A 23,052-nucleotide genomic window follows, 5' to 3' on the forward strand; every position below is an offset into this window, starting at 1 on the left:
GAATCATGGAAATGGCTTAGGCTGGAAAAGATTATCCAGTTTCAAACTCCCTGCCATGAGTGCTTCGACCCGCCAGATTAGGGTGATTGCTGTTTCTGAGATGATCTATAATTTTTCCCCCCGCTCATTATGGTAATGCTGAGAATGTACTAATGCTTAAGGATTTAGGTTTTCTTTTCAACTTGGTGTTAATTTTAATATGTAACCAAGTTATTACTTTTCCCCTCAGATTTATCTTAAGGTATATATCAACACTGCCCAGGAAATGAATGGTAACTGAACTGTTCTGGTTAGAGATAAGGCAGAAGCTCATCTTTTGTAAATTACTCGCAGATGAAGAATTCTTCTGGGATTACTGCTGCATATATGTGAGTACATCTTAGCCCCCAGCCATTATTTGCATTAAGGTCCCGTGCGTATGTGATGAGAAAATGTAGAAAATAGGAAAAACTGTGTTCCAGAGAACTGTTCTTCCTAACCTATTCAGTCAAAGAATTCAGCCTACTAGTAATCACATCCATGTGTACGAGGTACCTGTTTTGCCTTGAATATTTATAATGAAACAAGATGTTCTCATCCATTTTTAGATTTTGGGGGAATAAAATTAATCTCTCAAGGGGAAAAGAAGGAATTATGAACTCAAATGGTGTAATTATACCTAATCATTTTGACTTCTAGTTAGACACATTGATTCATGCCAGTTCAGGATCTATCAACTAATTTTTATGCTAACTTGTCTAGTTTACATCCCAAAGAGTTTTTTGCAGTTTTTGTGCTTGTTTCAGCGTGTTTGCATGAATTTTAATGTTTATTAAAATCAGTTATTAATAATAGGTAGAGCTAGCTACACTGTGGGAGGTACCTTTGATACCTTTCATGCACAGTTCTGCTAATGCACATCAGTCACTCGAAGTTACCGCTTTGTCAATATTTCACGTATTCTTGACAATAGAAAGACAGTTTTATTGACAATGATTATTTGAGGCTTTCTGTCATCTTCAGGTAGCGTGCTCACTGTCTGCTCACTTATTTCTCACAGCTTTTCAAGTCTGTGTGAAAGGGGGGTAAATGTTTCACTTGCTTGTAAAACACACGTTGTTAGTCACTGGTGTAAATTATGATGCCAAAAAAACCCCACAACTTTGCATATTAGCAAGCTAACTTCAAGCCTTATTAACAAATTTACCATGTATTTACTCTTAATATTCCTTATAGTCATTCCTTTATTTAAGCTTGCTTCATTCTCATGTTGGCTCCACATTTTTTCCCCATTCTACATCCCCAGTCCCTGTAGTGGAAGGACTTGATGTCACTTGGAACTTTTCCTCTTCAAAACAATACAATACGAAAAATAAATCTGAGATTATCTCAGGAAATAATATTAACTTAATAATTCTTCATAAAATGTCATCTTTTTTTCTCTTTTAAAATTAAAAATAAACCCCAAACTTAACTATGTTAAAGAAGAACTGAAGATTTAAGTAACATCAACAATGACTTGAAAATGGATGAAGCTTGAGTGCCTTCTTTGAATGCAAGAAAATAAATTTTATTTACTTACTCTCAGTTTTATACCTTTGTGTTCAACATCAGGGTTTTTTGTGTTGTTTTCTTCTTTATATGTTCTGTAAGTTTAATTCTATTTATGATGGATCTGTCTAATCTATGGCAACAGATGATACAAGGCATGCTGAAGTAACAGTCTCAGTCTGTAGCTTGTTTCTGAGATATCCTGAGGGAAGAAACAACTAAATGGAATGATGGTCAAAAATAAACTGTTCTAGTGTACCTGTATCCATTGTCTACTGTTATCAGCCAGGACCATGATTTGTGCACCTAGTCTAAGTGTGGGATTTTTGATTGTCCAGAACCAGTGCAGTGAGTTGTGAATTGTACATGTGGCAAGGTTTTGGTTTAAGGCTGGTATCTTTGAGAATTCAGGGGATCGTTTTTCTAGATGTGATTCTGAAGTGGTCCATCACTTCAGGGGACTGGTCAAGACTGGTGAATTACAATGTGTCCACAACTCTCCAGTTGTCTTTGGGGAAGGAGGGATACTGCCTGTTTCAGGAACTGGCTTTGCTTAAAAAATCATGTAGTTCTGCATGATAATTTACTACGCGTATACATATGCACTGTGCATAAGTATAGTTTCATGACTCATTAGGTCATTGTCCACTTAGTTTCCTGTGAACATCTGTCTTGAAGGGTATACTTGTGGAAAGGCTTTGTCAACTGTATAGGTATTTCGTATTTGAGTAAGGTATGTTACACATTCCTTACTTTAATAGTAAGGCCTTTTGGGTTGGAACTATATAAGAATAAAAGTTCTTTTCTCTAGAAGCAATAGAAATAAAAATAGAGGAACATGACTGACATAGAACTGAAAAGACAAATAACTTTTGTGGATTTGTGAGTGACCAAATGAACTTTCACGCTAATATTTCTCAGTGCAACTAACTAGAAAAGAAGTATTAAGTTCTATACTGTCCAAATGGCTGGTGAATCTGAATTAATAGCTAATGACCATTAATGGCACTCAAACATCAAAATTAAAGGTGATTTCAAAATATGAATTGCTCATCTAGTGAGATCATTTTCATAAGCTTCTGGTTAAAAATGAAGCACAGGAGAAATAAAATATTTGGCTGTTCTCAAGCTTTTCTTAGACTGAATTATGTGCTCAAAGATTTTTTTTACTTATTGAATTGACTGTCAATAAAAAAGTGTCTTCAGTGAAGAAACTTGAAAAAGATTACAAAGCTGGAAGATGCAGTGTATTGTGTATTTTGTGAAAAGCTGTGAAGAAGTTAATGATAATCCTGAAATGCTTTATGAAACATAAACATGCAACATGTGATCACAAATCCAGATAAAAGTAGAACATAAAAATAACACTGAAATTTCAAACATAAATTCTACTTCAGAAGGGATCTGGGAAGAAAAGAAGAAAGTAAATGAAAGTCAGAATTTGCATTTACTTATTTGCAATTAGTATGATTTATAAAAAGGACAGCTATAGTAATAGTTATATAGGATAAGATCCAGTTTTTGTCAGAGCTACTGTATGGGTGAGTCTTTGGCATATCAGGATTGGATATGTTTTTATAGTAACAAGAGTCTCCTGAAGAATATTCAAAGAAATGTTCTCTTTCCTTGTTGGTTTGTTTTTACTTGCTTCCATTATCTATGTGGAAAAGCAGAACCATTTGTTGTACCTATAAGTCCATGTGTTGAAACCACATTACTGGTGAATCCAGTTTCTCCTTTGCTTATTGCGCCATCTGCCATTCACTGTATCATGCAAGACTGATGGTAAATACTTCCTGTATTATTCAGTCCATCTGGAAGTGCTTCAGAGTTCTTACAAGATGATTATATTTCTTTACTTTTTTTAGTGCTTTAGGGGATACAACAAACGAATTTTCCCATCAGGACTTCTAGAAAAACAAAGAAATTGTGCAATGACTTTGTAGTGAATAAGTATATTATAATGAAAGATTATGGCAGTGCTTTAAGAAAGAATTTATCCAGGAGCCAGAGCACAACAGTAGAAGAACTATAGCATAAAGTACAGTAAAATGATCATCAACTCAAATAATGATTCTTGGACTTTCTTCTCCAGTGATAATGAAAGATGTTTATAAATTGCTTATTTACCAAGCCAGTCTTCAAGAACAAAATAGGCTGAAATAGTAGTGGAGAGTGGGTTTTCCATTTTGAATGTGAATTGGGAATTCATATTATGTATCTTGTGCCTATATTTATACTAATCAAAACAGGAAACTAAAATTTATTACTATTTGACTTTAAGCATGTTAGTATAACTGAAATTGATTTTCAGCAATTTCAAATTTAAATCCTTTAGTCTTCTTGTAGGTACAGAAGTGAAGACATACTGTCTCCTTGCTAATTCTAGTTTTCAAATTGCTGACTGGCTGAAGATAAAACCATTGCTCAGGTAGCTTTCTAACTAGTGAACACAGGTAGCCAAATCACAGTGTGGGAAATCTTAAAAACTATAAAATAACTTGAAGCTATAAAATATTCAATGAAATACATTGGAGCATTTTTTCAGGGCTGGATTTTATTTTGTTTAGTTTTTCTTTTTTAGAGCTATTCACTTTCATTTTTGTTCCCTCCACAATGCGAAATGCAAAAAAAAAAAAAAATCTGTAATTAATCTGTAATTAAAACTGTATGAATGCAAAGATCCCTTGTATTTGTATTCTTTTATACGCTTTAAAATGAGCATTTCTAATTTTTTTGAGTCTCGTGGCAATGTTGCAAGATGACTGCTGTGATCATGAAAATGATATAAAGGTTAAAAAGAAATAAAGAATGAATGCACTAGCTCCTCTGTATCAAAAGTACTCCTTTTTAAAAGGTGTTTGAGTGAACATCAAGTTTAGCTGAGTAGTACGGCCTGATGCAGGAACACTAAATTACCTGTGATCCATCCAGCTCTGAATCAAGAAGCAATGTATTTGTGTTACTGCCAAAGACAAATTAATTATTCCTGCTGAAAAGGAAAAACAATTAACTCAAGCAGAGCACTATTGCTGTGATTATACTCTTTTGAGAACATAATACCTATAGTAGTTCATAGTAAAAGCACGCTTAGCTCAGTACCCTCTCTCCAACAGAGGACGGTAGTGGATGTCTGGAGAAGATATAAGATATAAGAACAGGAAAGCATGAGATGTTCCTAGAATGTTCTCCTTTGCCTGTGGCTCAGGGATTTTCTTATCTGCAAGTTACATCTTTATGGTTCAGATCCTGAGGTGTTCATGAGCTCAGTGAAACACCCAGGGGTAACATGATGATCTCCTCCCCAAAACAAGTGCGTGACATATACATATCTAATACCTTAATTATTACTCAAACAGAAAACCAAGCCTACTTAAAATAATTACTAAAATAAAAAATTATAGTAGCTTACGTTTGCTAAATGTAAATAGCACTCAAAAAGTGATTAAAATGTCCGTGGAAAATGAGATTTGACCTTACAAGGAAATGTTTGGATTAATTGGCTACACTGAAAAAGCTTGTTCGTGTTTCTAATTGTATAATATATATTAATCAGAGGTGATTGTTTTCTGAGTTACCATAAGCACAATTCCATGCAAATCGAAAAAACTGAGATGATTTAATCAGCCACTCTTCTCTCTTTCTTTTTTTAATAGAGTATTAATTTAATGAAGGAAGTAAGACAAAGTTAGGTGCTAACATCCTTTCATGAAGTCTGGATGGCACTATCATGATTCTTTCTGATACTGAAAAGAGAAAGTGGATCTGGCTGTCTTTGACCTCTGTGACACTGTGAGTAGCAAACAAGCATAAGCCCTAACAACGGAGGATGACAAATGATGCTGCAAACTTTGTACTGGCCACTAAAAAAAAAATATATATACATATATATATATATATATATATGTATATATATATATATATATAGTAAAGACAAAGGGGAAAAAATGGAGTTGAATCCTAAATAATGATGATCTCCAAACTTATGAAGGACCAATAGTATAGCTGCCCTTATGTGCTACCTAAAAAGCAGAGTGCACGTCATCTCATAGATAAACTGGCCAAGATATTTGGTGATGTCTATGAGAGATGTAATCCCAAAACATATTTATACTAATAAATAGGCTCAAAGATTGGAATCAAACAGACTCATTAAGACTGTTCAATTCTCACTTTGTATCCTCCTTGTGTGCAGTTTGCATCCTACTTATGGCTGCATTTAGCAGATGGTATCTGCAAAGGATGTGAGTTGAAGTGAATATTAAAAATATCAGGTAATTTGGATATGACCATCACATTTTGACAGAAAGAGGGCTAAATAAGGAGTCTAAATATTAATTGTGTTGTACTTTTTGGCCCCCAAATTAAAAAAAATTGAAGTGGGACCTGATCTCTTGCATAATGTTCTATGATTTACTTCGCTTGCCTTTTTCTTTTTCCTGCCAAATTTTTTAGTACCACTTGTTTGAATAATTCAAGCTAATTTGATACAACTTTCCCTCTGTCAGCAGAACTGTGCCTACAAAAGGTCTTTCTGGCATAAAAGTCAATTGGTGATGTGACTTTGTTCTGCTCTGAAATGACAAAGCTTTGTTAGCAGAACTTTTCAGTGTAGATGTAGCAATTAGTGTTCCGATTATGTTTTGGCACCTTCTGAAAAACAGAGTACAGTGAGCACTTTTAAAGAGTTTGCAGACTCGTTAGAAGAGCTATTGTGGTATTGTTGTATACAGCAATTAGTCCATTAAAAAAAAACTGACGCAGTCCTTCTCCAGATATACAACAGCACAGTGCTGTAGTTTATTGTGTGCTCATACAAAGTCAACAGCTGTAGAAATATAATGAAATTTGGCAACCTGGAAATTCTGGAGAGTCAAAGATCTCTGGAAAAAGGACTGTTTGTACTCTGTGGTATTGTATTGCAGGATAATCTGTGGTGCTGGAAAATGTCAAGATCATTACTGCACTGCTGTTCCCTGTTGTCTTCCTGCCCAGAGCATATCCAAAACAAAATGTGGCCATTTCAGATGCAATGCTGTCTCCATCACAAGCAAGTACAATTTTTTTTTAGAAAGAAAAAAAATTACTCCACAGATATATAGCTGAGAGTATAATTGATGGACTAATCACTTCTGTCCAAACATCACTTCTGATTAAATTCTCTAAAGGTACTTTTTCTGTAACGTTTAAATCATTTTTATTGGCTAAAGACACGTTGTCATAAATCTGGAAAAAATAATTAAAATGTGCAAAGTTGCTGGAAAACAACAAAATTGAGGCTATATTTTTAAGAAGATTGATTCCTTCTAGTAGTTAGTTGTATGGGGCTCAAAATGTAAAAGCATTTTGTCTTAGACCACGTCAAGATGGAATGCCTTTATTTTGTTTGAGATTTGTACAGATTTTGGATTTGCAAAACAATTATTGTGAAAAAAGTTTGCATATATGTGTGGCTGAACTCAGGTGAGCCTCTGAATCAGTGATTATATGATCCATGGCTCATCTGTCTTCTGACAAAGTTGTTGCCTCCTGAACAGACTGCAGATTACCTATTCGAGTTTGTCTGGTGTGTCCTAAATCATTTAGCAGCTTGCTAAGGCATCAGGGGTGCTGAGATGCACACTGACTTCAGTGTCAAACAGACATATCTAACCACATATTTCCAGTTTTACTGTCTGTGTGAGCAGCATGAGCAGTCTGGAGAACATCGTTGTGGTGGATCTCAAGGTGCAGGGTAGAGATATGGGTTGATGATCTCTATAATGGTCATTCTGCTCTATGGAAGATAAGCTATCATTATTCTAAATTAGCTCTCAGGTAAAGATAAAGAGATTCAGAGATATCCAGGGTGTGAGGTGAGTTGAAGATATGTTTTAAAAAGGGCCACAGCAATAAAACTACAGGATGAACTCTGCTATGTGAGTTTTTTTCCAAAGAAGGGAAGAACAGTGGCAGCTGAATTCAGTTTGGATAGACATGGTGTAGCATAATTTCTGAACAATAGGATAGGAAATTAATCTTGCACTCTCTTATTCCTGATTATGGCCATCTATCTAATACTGCTAAGAATTTAATCCCCTTCATATGTACTCCTGTACCAGATCAAACTATCTAAACTATTCCAGCACAACTTCCCCATGTTTTATACGCATGATTTCTGACTTTCTAATTCTGTGAGAAGAGAGATCCGTAATTTCTTCTCAAGAAGCCCCCCAATGAGGGGATCTGAATCTGTTTTATCTATGTCTGTTATAGGTTCTTTCTGTATGCCCGTGGATATTTCCAAAGAATTTATACAACTGAAGTGTGACTTGTTTTCACATGGTACAAATCCATCATGTTTCCTGGCTTCTTCGCAAGAGCTTTATAACTGCACAGGAGGATATTTTTTTTCAGTACTTCCTATATAGAACACGACAAGTGCTAATAAGTTTGTCTATTCACAACGTCTTAGATTACTTGGAAGTAGATTTTATTTAGAGAATACACCAAACAGACACTATGCTGCGAAAGCAAATTCTACTGACAGATGGTGAGATGGCTTTTGCTGCTTTTCACCCTCCTTTCATGCTCTGTATTGAGCATATTTCAGGTATTCAGATATTTCAAGGCCAAAACCCTATAGATTAACAAGCATTAAATAGAATTGAGCAGGAACTAGACAAAACTTGACCCATTTTCAGGAGGACTTCAATCTGCAAGGTGGTCATTGAAACTTCAGAATTACTGATAAGTTTCTGTACCAAGCAAGTCTGGTTTCTGTGAACGTCTTTTGGAGTCTCAGTTGGGTAGGAATTCCTTCTCCATTAACTTCAGGGCTGAAATCCACAGTAAAATAAATACAAGAGCAATTTCCTCCCTCCCCACATTGCTGTTGCATTTGGCCTAATACACTGTATGGAATGTATGCTTAGACCAGATTTAAACCTGCCCAAAGCCTTGCTGTGAGTCTTGTACCATTTGTATCTGGGTGGACTTCTACTGACATCTACATGGCCCTGTCAAGGCTATGTGGAGCCATGGGACTCTGAAATGTCTTTCCAAGCCCTAGGGAACACTGCTGGAATTAAAAGGTTATATCAGGGATGCATTTACTTGTCTCCTCTCCCTCCTCAAAGTACACTAAATGTCAGAAAAAGGCTGACTTCCATCTAGCTGTTACAGAGCTGTGCTCTCCATCAGTTTATTTTCTTCTCTTATTTAAAGATTTAATGTTTCATTTTCTAAACCACTTCTTGTGTACAGTTCATAACAATAAGTAAGCTCTTTGGTTTGCCTAATCTGAACTGGCTTGATTGCATTTGGAGAACCACAGTTTACTATGCTTTTAAAGAGCCTATTTTTATCTTTGGAGATGGATAAAGCAAAGAAAAAATGGATGCAAATGGTGAATGGCAAAGTGCCTTCTCTTATTAAGACAGACCAAATGTAGAGAAATTTCCCTGGCAAAACAGAGCCAAGAGGTTCACAATTCAGTGGAGCAAGGGACTATGAAAGCTGTTAACACTCAATGCAGTAGAAAGCAATTGCTCTTTGTTGACACACACACTTGCTCAAGTCGCTAGAATATTCACCGACAAGGGTTTCTTTATTCTGTTTTTCAATTTAAAGAACATATAAACTTTAATAAGATATAAACTTTAATAATATAAGAATTCTTTTGTAATTATCAATATCTTGCCTAATAGTTTTACAAGTGTAAATAATGTGATAGACAATAAAAGAATAATGAGGAAACATACAACAGAAAAGAAAATGGAAAAAAAATCAAACTGACAGAAGATGTCTGGGACATTCTTTAGAAATAGGGTGTGCACAGTCCTTTTATAACGAGCATTCTTCGTATCTTTTTCATTTCTTCTCTTTGCATGGTTGTCCTGTGAAAAATTTCCTTTTCTATCATGTCTTTTTTAAATTCTCCTTTTACCTTTGTAAAAATTGGACAATTGTAGGTTAAAATGAGCTGTTTTCCATCATTTGCATTCTTTGTTTTTGTGACTGGTGAATGTTCTTTTATAGTCTCTATACCCATGGGGTGTGGTCTGAATTTGTTAGTTTTATTTTTGCCTTTCAGGATTAAAATATCGTGCTGGTTAGTGCTTCCTTTAATTGCAGTAGTCTGTGGATGGAAAGGCTCTTAAAGAATGAACGGGCAACATTTCTTTATGATAAACATTTCCAAAGGCAATCATGATCTTTCTGAGAGCCAGATTCATTCACATTGTGTTTTTGCCAGCAAGAATTTCTCTGTGTATCTTAATAAGCTTGAGATCACACCTCATGTCCATGCAAAGTTTTCAAAAAATTGTGAGTACGGATCAATGTAAACTAGTTACACCAGTCTGACAGTGAATCTCATGCACCCTGGATTAAGGTAGTGATTAAATTTGAAGAACGCCAAAATAAAATATTCCTTCTGAAACAGTGATAATCTTCAGTAATTTTGGTCTTCAAAATGTTTTGTGCATATAGACTGTTTCTTTTTTTTTTTTTTTTTTTTTCCAAAATGAACATAGAGGATGCAGAAGCTTGCCATTGTGTTTTAGGTGACTTGGAAAAAATATTACCAATGAGACAGTGGGAGAGGAAAGATAATTTCAAATTTCTAAATTCCTCGGTTTCATGAAACTACGCTGCTTCAGCAACATACTTTTAGCATTCAAATTACGTTACAAAGGAAACATTTTAAGCACAAAACAGTAATGTTATAGAATGGTTGCCTGCATTCAAGAGAGATTGCACACTGTGTAGAGCAGACAATGAGAGGCCATGCTAATTTGCCAGCTAGAGTTAATGATTTCATTATGTGCAAAAAGAAAAATTCTAAGCCCTAATGGGATAAAAAAGCTCAATAGAATATTGTGAAGAAAAATGTTTGTGAAGAAGCAGGCTTAGGTTTTCTTCCATCAACCAGCATTTGCTAATTTGAAGCCTTGTTGTCTTCCAAGGTCTGAGAATGCACACCGCCTATGAAAATTTTTAAAAAGGTATGTATGATTAGGTGTTATTATCTCACTGATGAAGGCCCCCCATTTGTTTTATTTGAGTTCCTGGAATTTGCAAATGGGATCAGATTTATAACCATCATTTATCATTTGACAAATTATATCCTAAGCTACTTTAGAAAGACAAATGCTCACTAATTATGGCAAGAGCCTGCCAAATAACAAGTGGAAGAATTGTTCTAAATTTTAGGGGGTCTGGCTTTAATTGATCCACCAAAAAATTTAAGCTTTGAGGAAAAACATATCAAGTTTTTCCAATCTTTATGATGTGTTTGGAAGTTCTTGGAAAGGGACCAATATGCCTCTGCAGATGAATTCAAGGTTATATTTTCACATCTGAGTTCATGAAGCCATCAAGAAGTAGCATCGCTGCTTCTTTCTCTACACAACTCTTCTCCCCCATTGTTTTCCTGCCTGACATCCCTATTGGCTTGAAGTAAATAGTCAGTCAGGAGACCACAAATGGCCAGTGAGAATACAAGGAATTGAGGTTAAAAGTGGCCCAAAGCTATCTGTATTCTGGATGCGAACATGGAAAGATACATACATTAATGCTGTGAATGTACATAATACCATCTAAGTATATACTCCCAGCATTTGACATGCATAAAGTTATTGTTCTATAGAAAACACATTATAATCTTTGAGATCTGAGAAAGGTGAAGTCTTCTCTTTAGATAATTTAGAAAGTATTCTAGACTAAATAAATGATTTTATGGCCTTGTTATGAGTGAGATTAGAAACTGATCTATTCAAACTCTTCCCGCCCCATATACCTCAATAATGATTAATTGTCAAGGTCCAGCTCTAGCTATCCCTCAGAATGTGCAGGGTTTCTTAATGGTGCATAATTAGAATGAACTGGTCTAAAAAACCTTGAAGAGATCTATACTTTCAAGAAGCTCAGGTATTTAGAATTTTAGAATAGTTTGAGTTGGAAGGGACCTTTAAGATCATCTAGTTTCAATCCCCCTGCTGCAGGACAGGACACATTCTAGTAGACCAGGTTGCCCAGTCTAGCCTGGCCTTGAACACTCCCAGGGTAAAAGCATGCACAACCACTCGGGGCAATGTGTTCCAGTGTCTCACCACCTTCACAATGAAGAATTTTGTCCTTTGGAGAAAGGGATTTTCTACCTTTAAAGAAGATTTTCTACCTTTGGAGAAAATCTTTAGTGGAGAACAGAAAAATCTGAAATACTGCTAAGATTAGCAATATGTGATAATGTTTTGATTCAGTTTGATACAGAAAAAATCAGTTGTTTCACAAAATCAACAGCCTACAAGGAAAGCTGGCTTTTGGAAAAGTGAAAGTATCTAGGTGATTTCACTAACTTTGCATTTCCTGATTTAGATTTCTGAAAAACTAGAAGATAATGATAGTGAATCCTGTCTACAAAATTTTCTACTGGTGGCCCCCCGTGCAGCTCATATTTTTAGTATCATATCACTACTTTTGCAATTGAACTTCCTGTTATTGTAGTTAGGGATGCCACAGCACACTCCATGTTGTGTAGCTACACTCAGGAAACTACTGAAACAGAAGCAATATTTAGATCCTGGTATAGATGGTACCAGGCTTTAGGACACCATTGTGAGTGGTGGTGGTGATGAGAGTCAAAGGCGTAAGTATTCAGATTGCTATCCCTCTAATCTATTGTCATGTTTCCAATGGTTCTAGAACTCATAGTCTTCTGAAAAACATGTAAGAAATTCTCAGACTGATCAAGATGGAATAAGGAACTGGATTAAATATTACCTTAACTTCTCTCAGTAGTGGACTATAAGAAACAACACGTGACTCCATTCAGCAAGTGCTTTGCTGTTGTAGATGCTCTTCTCAACTCAAAGCAACAACTGCTACTGAGGCTTCAATCTTGTAGAATGTCAGAGGGGCCAAGGCCTCATGAGATGCAATTTGGTTACTGAAAATATAATTATCCCTTAAGAAATGTAAAGACGTTCTGGCACAAGCCATAGAATAGCTGAATGACTATGAGTTTCTTACTCTCATGGTCAGCTTGAAAAACTATTTTAATAATCTCTCTGTAGCTTTTTACTGCAGACATAGAATATAAAAGTAGTATTAATTAAGTTAACCTTTTTTTATGCTCAAGAAAGAAGTACAGGGGAAGATTATAGCCTGAATTACATAAAGTTTTTTTTTTTTATCAACTTGAAATTAAGGATCTCTTTTTCTTTCTCTCTTAGCAATGTAACGTCTTAAAAAAGTATGGTTATTTTTCACTGATAAAAATCTATATGACAGCATGATTGTTAGAAAGCTGATACAGCTTAAAATTTGGGAAGAGGGGTTTTAAATAAATAAACTCAAAAAAAAAAAAAAAAAAAAAAAAAAAAAGAAAAGCAGAGGAAGAGGAAAGTGAAGGAAAAAGCATGAAGTTATCTCAGGAAAGAGCTAAGCAATGATTTATTGAATTTCTGTTTTTTAGAAACCATAGGCCTCTGCTGTCCAGCAAAGTACCTTTAAGAAATATTGGCCCGAATTGTTGCTAATCCACCTTAATTCCACTGTTAGATTTGATGTCTTCTTTAAGAAATACTTGAGGAAGAAAAGGGGTAGTTTGTATTAGAGTTTATGAACACAGAATTGCTTATCCACCATCAGACCCAGTTTGCCTTGCCAAGTTTGTATGCTGTCCGCAAGAAGTACGTATTGCCTGACTGAAATATGGATTTTATATCCAAATAAATTATACCAACAGCTATTCATAAAAATAGAACGTATTTTTATTATTGATCTATTTCTTGGAGGGATCACAAAAAATGATGCTGCGTACTATTTGTTTCTGCTGTTTGCTATGTGACGGAAAACATAGTTTCTGCTTCTTTCATTTTTTCTCAAACTTACAGAGCTTTATATCACGTGAAGTATATATAACATTTCATTCTGATGTAACATGGAGGACTGCAAAACTAAAAATGTCTAGCATTCAAAAATTATTTAGCATTTTACTGCTATCTCAAAGATTTCAGTGATGCTATGGTGAAATGGGATGTCTAGAAGGTGACAGATGAGTGGGGATTTCTAGTGCTAGAAAACTCAGACGATATATTTGAAGGTCCTAGGCATGCTGCTGTTTCCTGGCAGAGAAAAATGAGGAAAGGTATGCAAGTGAAGGAAATCATCTGCTGTTGAAAATAGAGAATAAATCCTGAATGGGTCCTTTAAAAAAAGAATATTATTGACACCACTGATTAACAGCTGTCTGACTTAAAATATTTTGTCTGGAACCCCAGAAACTGCTCATGGCAGAAATGTGTGCGGGAGTGGTTTCAACAAGCATTTTGGATAGGGGTGACTAGGGATTCTTTTTACTAGTGACTAGTGATTATTTTTACAGCTGGTCTAGAATATTCATGATTCTTTCCTTATCTGTCCTAACTCAACTTGTGTAACCTTCGGAATATCCTGTTTATAAGGAAATCTGGTTGCAGAATCAAGTGCTTAGTTCTGTGAAGCATATCTTACTATTGCCAAGCACACTCAACTTTTATTATCTCAGTGGCAAAATATAGCATTCAGTATTTGGATGAACCTCTCTGTATTTGGAAAGGCTGAGTGCTGATTTAGTTTTGTTATAACACCAGCTTGCAGTCTAAAAGAACTTAAAATGTGGTACAGTTTATTTGGAGACACGGATTCAACATATACTGAAATCAATAGTGAGTCACTGACCTTTAGATAAGCCTTTTTGTATTAGGACTGATGATGCTAAAACAACTTTTTTTCCTCATCTCCTTGAATTCGACAGAACTACATGGAAGAAAGCATAGAGAGCAATCAGCACAGTCTCACATGTAACCAGGATTACAGAAAACACTGCTGCTTCTCTTTGAGTACTGAATTTGCAGTTTCATTGTATGTAGCTTTGTATCTATGCATCTAATCAGTTGTTGATAAAATAACTACTAAAGATGGATGAATGAGAATAAAACAAGTTCCCCACTGAAAATATGTAAGATGTTTACAAAGAACTGTGAGCTAAGAGTAAAGTTTCAGATGAAAGCTAAGTATCATATGAAACAAACAAGCGAAAAACAGCAACAAAACAACAGATGGAACAAAAAAGAATGCATCCAAATTTCTTTATGAAAAGCATGTATTTTCTGAAATATTCTTCAGAGCAACACACACATCAAATATGAACAGTTTTCCTGAAAGATTACAAGGAAATTAGTGTGAATAACAAGACACTGAAACCTGCAGTCTAGACATGCATCTTAAATCCTGGTTTACAGTCTTCTTGTGCTAAGTCTGATCTGTTATGCACTGCTAATTCAAGGACTTGGAAATAGCAAGAGCTAATGTAAAAAGTGAAACAAACAAAATAAACAGCGTGGTCTATGAACTCTTCTCTTACCACCAACATTTTTAAACAGTCTGTGCCATCTTAGTTGATTGCAGACTCTGTGAATACCTACTTTTCCTGTACTTTGAACTTGTAGTTACTTCACTTATGTTTTGGCTGATTTGCATGAATGTGCATTGAATATAATGAAGATTTCCTCTCAAAAGGAATATACAAGCACAGTAATTTCTTAGTGATGCTGCTTTTTCTTATTCTAATGTACTGCCACCTTAAGGAAGAGTAAAGAATGAAACTGAAACAAAGCATTTTGTTTTTCAAAGCCTAATTTTTGTTCTTTATTGTAGTTCATCAATATTTTTTTCAGTATTTTTATTAGAATGTAATTGAAATGAAATTATTTATTGAACTTTCAGTTTGGGCAAAATTACTGCTTTTTAACGAAGACATTCAATTACTAATATTAAATAATATTAATCTGTAATATTTAGAAATTCATAATATTTTTCATTACCACAAAAAAATGTTGGCACTGTATGCTTCAGCAGGGAAAATACATCCTGTAAGTAAGAATCTTTTCCTCAGGAATTATACAGGTCCAAGAAACTATGTATATCTATATACATCAGGAAGTTTTTGGTTTTTTTTTTCTTTTCTCGATGTATTTTGCAATATACACCCAGAAAGAAAAAAGAATTATGTCCCATGTAAACATTTTTTAAGAATGTCTGTTTATATTTGAGAATAAATCAGTAGGCTTAATACAGTCACTGGAATTATGCCCACGAGCACATGTGAGCCAGTCTTGTGTTTGCTCTGATACTTCTCTTTATTTCTGGGAGATGAATTAACCCTTTCAGGTTCTCCAATTCCGGCCCCATATTTATTAATATATCCTTCTGGAGAGAATCCCAAGGGAAAATTTGAGTCTGTTCAAGAGAGAAACAATGCACTACATGCACTTATAAAAAGTTCCTTCCCACATTGGCCTCTAAATAATAGGACACACATGGGCAGTCACTGTGGCTCACCTACCCTAGAAACTGGTTAAGCTGAGATAATTTGCTCATCTCTGTGAGCTCTGGGAAGAAAACAGCAATCTTGGTGCTCCTTCAAATTAAACAACGCTTAAATGTATTCTGTGAGTGATCCTGCGTTTTGGATTAACAAGCTGGATGTTTCAATTTGACTTTCATTTCATAGGACTGTTTTGACTTTCCGGGAATGGCTTCCCACTAGCCACTTTCCTAAATCAATATGAGAATGCAGTCCTAGAAAATAACTGAGAAGGGTTTTCCAGCCCACACACAGCAATCTGAGCAAGTGTCTTTTCTGTCATAGTAGCCAACTACTGCGGCATCCAAGTGTTTTGCATTCCTCACTGGTAGATCTGATAAACAGAAAGGATGACTCAAAAGAAGAGACAGATTGAAAGCCAGAGGCTTCTGTGCATTATTTAGCAATGCCTCTTACATCTGTGATGGGCCTGTGTTGAACCACTTATTCTGATCAAAAAGAACTGAAACACATATTTGTTTAGGATAAATATTCTTTTTAAGAAAAGAAAATGCTTATTACTGGAAAAAGTCAGAAGCCTGCCAAGGATCCTATGGCTCCTGGATTTACTGGTATTTTGTGACACGCACACTGACTCTCTTCTGATAAGCAGTTTTCTGAGAAGTCTCTCAGAGGCTGACTGAGTGCATAGGGGACTGCTATTGTCACAGGCTAGAATGTCAGAGTGAAAACATTTCTTGGCTCAGAGGATAATGCTGCCTGTTATATCAGGAAATCATGTTGTATGGCCATCACTTTTCCAGACATCAGTGTAAAAATAGGTTAGACTTTTACTCCCCCCGTCCTGATTCAATGTCTCCAGAGATTCCTTCTTATAATGACTTGGATGTCAAGTTTTCAGTTGCAACTTCTTTATTCGTTGATTGCTTTTATTCTTTTCCCTGCACTGCTGCTTGGTAATCCAAAAGGCAATTTTATAGAGTGTATCTGAAGATATATATGCTTTTAAACATCCTGATTTATAGAGTATTATATAAAATTATGAGTTTAATACACCTGGAGGATTTGCTTTGGTATTGAGGAGACAATATAAATGTTAAGGATTGGTTACAAAACTATTTTCTATCATCTTGATTTTCTTCTTATGGATAGTAATTTCTTAAGAGTTGTAGACTCAAAAGTAATGAAGTGCTTTTAAATTATTGAAAGCATTTTGAAAAATCTATTGAAAAGAATATCGTCAGATGGAAAATCACAGTTACAGAAAGAATTTCAACATCACTCATCACATCTTACATTTTCAAGGGTCTGCAATGGTTTGCATTATTTTCAAAAAATCTCTGGTCTCTGACCTCAACATGGAGTTTCCCTAAAAATTAGGCAATCTAGGGGAAAGAGTTAATACTTGTCTATATTAGTCTGTCCTAGATGTCAGGTTTTGGACTGCATGTAGCTATTGTTGATGTCCTTAGCTTTCAGTTTCCTTGGGAACACTCATATATCAAGAGGGTACCTTAGGTCCTGCGAGATTATTTTTATTTTCCATGAGTCCCTTCTTAGGTAATACATTATTACATGGGAAGGATGAGTGGGAAATATCATCCTGCATGCTTTGCCTGAGAGCAATAAAAAGGAATTTATTCCATGGCTCAAAGTTCTACTGGAGAGAGAAAAAAAAACCAAACCAAAACAAAAAAACCCTCTCTTATTATATTGCACACAGCTTATCAATGGGAGACCCCTGAGTAAAATTTTATATCCCTCTGTTGGAAATTTGCCACTAATCTGCTCTAGCATTGCAATCCTGTGTTAGAATTATCTCCTCATTTTAATTTTTTTTTTTTTTTCCCAACCTACCCATATCAAAGAAAAGTAAAAAAACACTTGTAATGGACTACAGTGGAAAAAAAGATTTTACTTTAATAATTCAGAAGATAATTTCACAGCAACTATATCATGTGTTAGATAATTTTTAATTCAAAATGATGTAAAATTGAGATGAGGATATTACAGGTGCTGCTGCATCTCTGTGAACAAACAGGAACTGGGAGGGGTTGGCTGGATCTCTGTTACTGAAAATAATTGCTTCATTACAGAGAGCGTTACACTGAGCTCAGCTGATGAGCTCCTCCATCTGTTTCTGTTAATTTATTGAACAAGCACCACCTGACAGTTAAATAAATAAGAGCTTTATGTTGTCAATATAAGAAACACAAGGAAGTCAGTGTTTGAAAGTCTTTTTTGGGAAAAAAGACCAAACGCTATAGCTTCTTCAGTTTCACCAAAGCAAATTTAACAGACAAAGCATGAATGTTATATTCTAGGCATGTGAGCTCCATTTTCAGTGCTATGTGAGACCTACTATACTGCTTCAGGCATGGTGCAGCTGCTCTGGACCATCAAACCTCAGGTGTAGAATGGTGGTCATAGCAATTATAATTGATTATCAATATTTCATTTCAATCTCATTTAGTTTCTGAGATAAACAATTCTCATAAATGTAGACTGGTATGGACCTACGTACAACATCTTGCCCAAGAAAAACTTGTCCATCTTGGTACTTGCAGGTAATGTTTATTTAACTATAAGTAAGGTAACCCTTGTATGTTAAGGAAGCCTAATGGGTCTTCAGAAATACCAGTATTTTAGGGTCTCATAAATACAAATGTATTTTGAGAGACCTTTTCTATTCAAGGCTTCTACAGATTGCAACTATTCTCAATCTACCATGCTCTGTTTGCATATCGTTATGCAATGTTAATTAATGTTATGCAATTCCTGGAAAACTGAAAAAAATGTTGCAAAATTTTATTGGCTGTATAATGGTATAAATGCTGTGCTTCTTTAGATTTTCTAAAAATTATTTTATTTTTTCCCTTTCAATTAGAATTTTTATGCATAACTTAGGCACATTTATTGCTGTCAGCTTTTCAGATCAATAATTCCCCTTCAGCTTTTCATCTCATCTCAGAAATCAAACAAAATTTTTCCTAGCAAAACTGTCCAAACAGACAGGAGTAGGTTGCTAAATGCAAATCTGAAGGAAAGTGGCATAGTTGTACTACAGAGCTGTTGTGATTGTCAGACTCTAAATGATCCAGTAGAGAACAGAACACAGATTACTGAACTATATCAGTTTCAGTGATGAAATCGATTAAGTAACGCGGTCAACACCCATACCTTTCATACAAGCTTATCTCCATAGGTAAGGACAGAGAAAGCCAGTGTATTTGGCATGTTTCAGGGCTACCAAGGTGTAGCTCAGCTTCAGAGTATAAGTATACCAATGTGGTACTGTGCCCAGACCAATAACAGCTGCATGTCTTAATGTTCCTTAATCACTCTTCTGGAACTGGTTTGCACTGGAAGTGATCCTATCATGATTGTGTCTGTGTTCATCCATAGAGGATGCAGCCTTACACTATAGTTTGTGTGCACCACTGTCAACATTACTGTTCAGACCTGATTTTCTTTGTAGAGACAAAACTATGCTAATGGTTGTCTGAAAGTGAAGAAACTCAAGACAAAAAAGGGCTTCTTCCAAAGAATTTATCACATCCTAAAAAAGGCAAATGAAAAATACAGAGCTACTAAGCATCAGTCTAGTGGCATGGAGCCAAAAAGAAGGTTGAAATCCAAAAAGGAGATATCCAGCTTGTATAGGAGTAGGACAACAAGAGTGCTGCTACGGTGAGTGACAAACCTGATCTCATTAATATTCTGTGCTGATGAGATGAACAGAAGAAAAGAACTAAGAAAGGTATAAAAATGTGAAAGTTACACCAGACCAGAGTTGGTTTGGTGTTGGTTGGAAAATGATACCATGAGGGTTGATCAATATCAATAAGGCATGAACCTGGATCATGGAGGATCTTAAAAATTGCAGTGGATTTTTCCAAATGACTGAATGTTTTCTGGGGACATGAATCCTGGAGAGCCCAAGAAATCTAGCTAATTACATCATTAAGACATTTTTAATGCAAAGTGAAAGCTTTAAAATATCAGTCATATAAACAATCATTGAAAATAAAATATATCTGTGTGATAACATATTACTGTTTGGAAATCATTGTCATGAATGGCTGTCAGCAGAGGAAAACAAGTGAGAGAATGAAATATGTGGGGAAAAAACAAAAATTGAGAATGTCAGGTAAAAGAACATTAGAATGGAGAACCAGAATCTGCAACTCTGATGTTGATTCCCTAGTGGACTCTGGCTTTCTCTCTCTCTGACCTGAAGTGCTTTATCATTTGTCTTATAAGACTTGCTTTGCCTTAATTAGTACTCTTTATGAGCTTTGTAGATTACGGAAAGAAAAAAAAAAGCCAAAAAACCCTTTCAGTGTAGTTGGTAATAGGTAGAAATTTAACACGTCTGAACAACATAAACTGAAGTGAAAAAAAAACATGAATTCAACATGAGTTCTCCAATTGGCATGGAAATCCTCAGCCCAAACAATTCCAGACATTGTTAGTTTTGTTCTCTTTTCCTGTTTGTTCTTTCATTCCAAAAAGCAGGTAAGAACCACCTGCCTATAATATTTGGATAAAGCTGGCCATAAGATAATTCCATTTTGCAGAAGATTCCAGATATACACATTTATATTTGGTTTGCAGTGGAATAAAACATAATGCTCTGGTGTGTTTTTGCAAAGTGAATTTGGTTTGGAACATTTGCTTTTGGATCAACGTTGACAAAGTTAAAACTGCAAATGAACGTTAAAATACATCTCATTTTAGAAATATTTCTTGGCAATATCAAAACAGCAATCTTAAAAGAAACTTCTTTGGGTTTCAGGATATCTCACATCTACAAAAAGTCACTACAACTACTTAAATGTGATTTTTGGAATCACTTGCTGAATTTGGAGCTCCCAGAAATCATGGTTTTCCGGGTTTTCTTTTGTCGTTACCCACAAATAAGATAAGAGGCATTTGCAGTTGTTTTTTTGTTTGTTTTTTTTGTTTGTTAGTTTGTTTTTTGTTTTTTCTTTTCTTCAAGGAAAACAGAACCATTCCTACATACATAGGACATAGGTATTGGTGTGCATTCAGAGGAGGGCCACAGAAAAAATCCAAGGGATGAGACACCTTCCTGTGAGGACAGGCTGAGAGAGATGGGGACGTTCAGCATGGAGAAGAGATGAGATGCAACCTGATAGCAACTTGTCAGTATCTAACGAGGAGCCACAGGAAGGTAGGGGAGAGAGTCTTTAGCAGGGTCTTTGGTGGTAGGACAAGGGGAAATGGTTTCAAGCTTAAAAAGGGTAAATTTAGGTTCAATATAAAGAAAAAGTCTTTTACAGTAAGGGTGGTGAGGCACTCGCACAGGTTGCCCAGAGATGTGGTGAATGTCCCATTCCTTGAGACTTTCAAAGCCAAGCCAGACTAGGCTCTGAGAAATCTCATCTAGCTGTACATGTCCCTGTTCACTGCAGGGGAGTTGGAGTAGATGATCTCTAAAGATGCCTTCCAACTCTGATGATTCCACAATTCTAAAAAGGACAAATAACATAGGTGTCAGAAATCACACTGACAGCCTGAAAAAAATAGTCAGTGCAGACTGGTTTGATTTGCACAGGCTTTGGATTTGGCCTCTAATAAAACCTTTTGTGTTCAAAGTTAATATTTTTGTGCTTAATATTTCCTTAGAGGTCTAGCAGTCTATGTAAGGCAGAGCAAAGTAAATCCAGGTATTGAATACCTGTGGCTGGATTGAAAATGCCACATCCCATAACACAAAATCACAAGCCAACAGAAACACAGGCTAGTAAACCTGCTCAAAAGATCAGATGGATATCTATATTTCTATAAAATGAGCAGTAACCAGTACTAACGTATCTCTTCACTGCACTCTAACTACATGTTCCATATCTAGTTGATAATTTCCCCCCCCCCCCCCCCCCCCCTTTTTTTTTTTTTTTTTTTTTTTTTAAAATATCTATCATGCTTCTCCTTCTCTCATTCCCTGGACTTAATTTTCTGCTGGATTTGGTTATTTTTCTATGCTTCTGCACTTATTTTACTGTTTGGATATTCAGAATAGTCCTGCTCTGTGCTGTGCTTGAGACAAAATATCAATTTTTTTCACAGGGTTGGAAAGTGAATGACTGCCTAGTAATACTAAGATATCTTTCCAGAGATTACATCTGATCTCAGAAATGGGATGAGGCTTGCCTACTCAAAGAATCTATACTTGTCTAGAAATAGCAACAATCATGATAATGATATGAAGCCAATACTTTATTTGTAGGAAAGAAGGTATAGACCAGCTGATATGGACAGATGTTTGGACAGTGGCTCTACATTCAGAATGTGGGTGCTAATATAAGCCAAAATCCATGCCAGCAATGAACTACTCCAAATTCTTCTAAATACTAATGGTTTTTAAATTATTAACCTGATGAAAAGTAACCTGATGTCTAACAAGTCCTTTTCACTCAGGTTTCTTGCAAAGGTGCAGATCAATGCACAACAAATTTACAAATATGAAGTCACAATGTTATAATCAAGTACTTAGGATGGAAAAATATTCCAATTCATTTCAAAGACACCGTTGTGATATTTTGCTATTGTAACTATGATACACAGAGTCAGGTTCTGGGTAAATAAGTCAATTTGTCTGAATACAGTTTTCTCCCACATTTAACTACTGTAATCTCCTAAATTCCTTTGCAGCTCATGCCAAAGGTGCATATCACCCTTATATGAATATAACATCCATACAGTGATCGTGATTGTTTTAAGGGTTATTCCTTTAAATCCTTACCACATCATGTTTGCTAAAATTCGTATTTGGCACTGAATATTAGAGCTTCTGTGCAGGGAGTCCATCTCTGTATTTCCTCTGCTGGTGAGCTTTTCTCAGATCAGTTGTTGCTGTGAGTCTTACTGCAAATGTACTCTCATTTTTCCATGGCCGATTCATTGCTGTTATTCTTTATCATTCATTCACAGTAAAACATTTGAAATTTTATCTTAATTGGTGCTTTCCATATGGCCTCAATTGAACAGCTTAGGGAAGTTTGCCATTTATTGCTTGGGAACTGGCTGGGTATCAGTCAGCACATGGGAGGTGGTAAATAATTGCCTTTGGTTTAGTTCATTTTCCTTCTCTTTTTCCACTTTTTCACTTGTTAAATATTTTTTGTTTCAACCCATGTGCTTTC

Source organism: Tympanuchus pallidicinctus, unplaced genomic scaffold (assembly GCF_026119805.1).
Source record: "Tympanuchus pallidicinctus isolate F22 unplaced genomic scaffold, pur_lepc_1.0 scaffold2, whole genome shotgun sequence".
Lineage (NCBI taxonomy): Eukaryota > Metazoa > Chordata > Aves > Galliformes > Phasianidae > Tympanuchus > Tympanuchus pallidicinctus.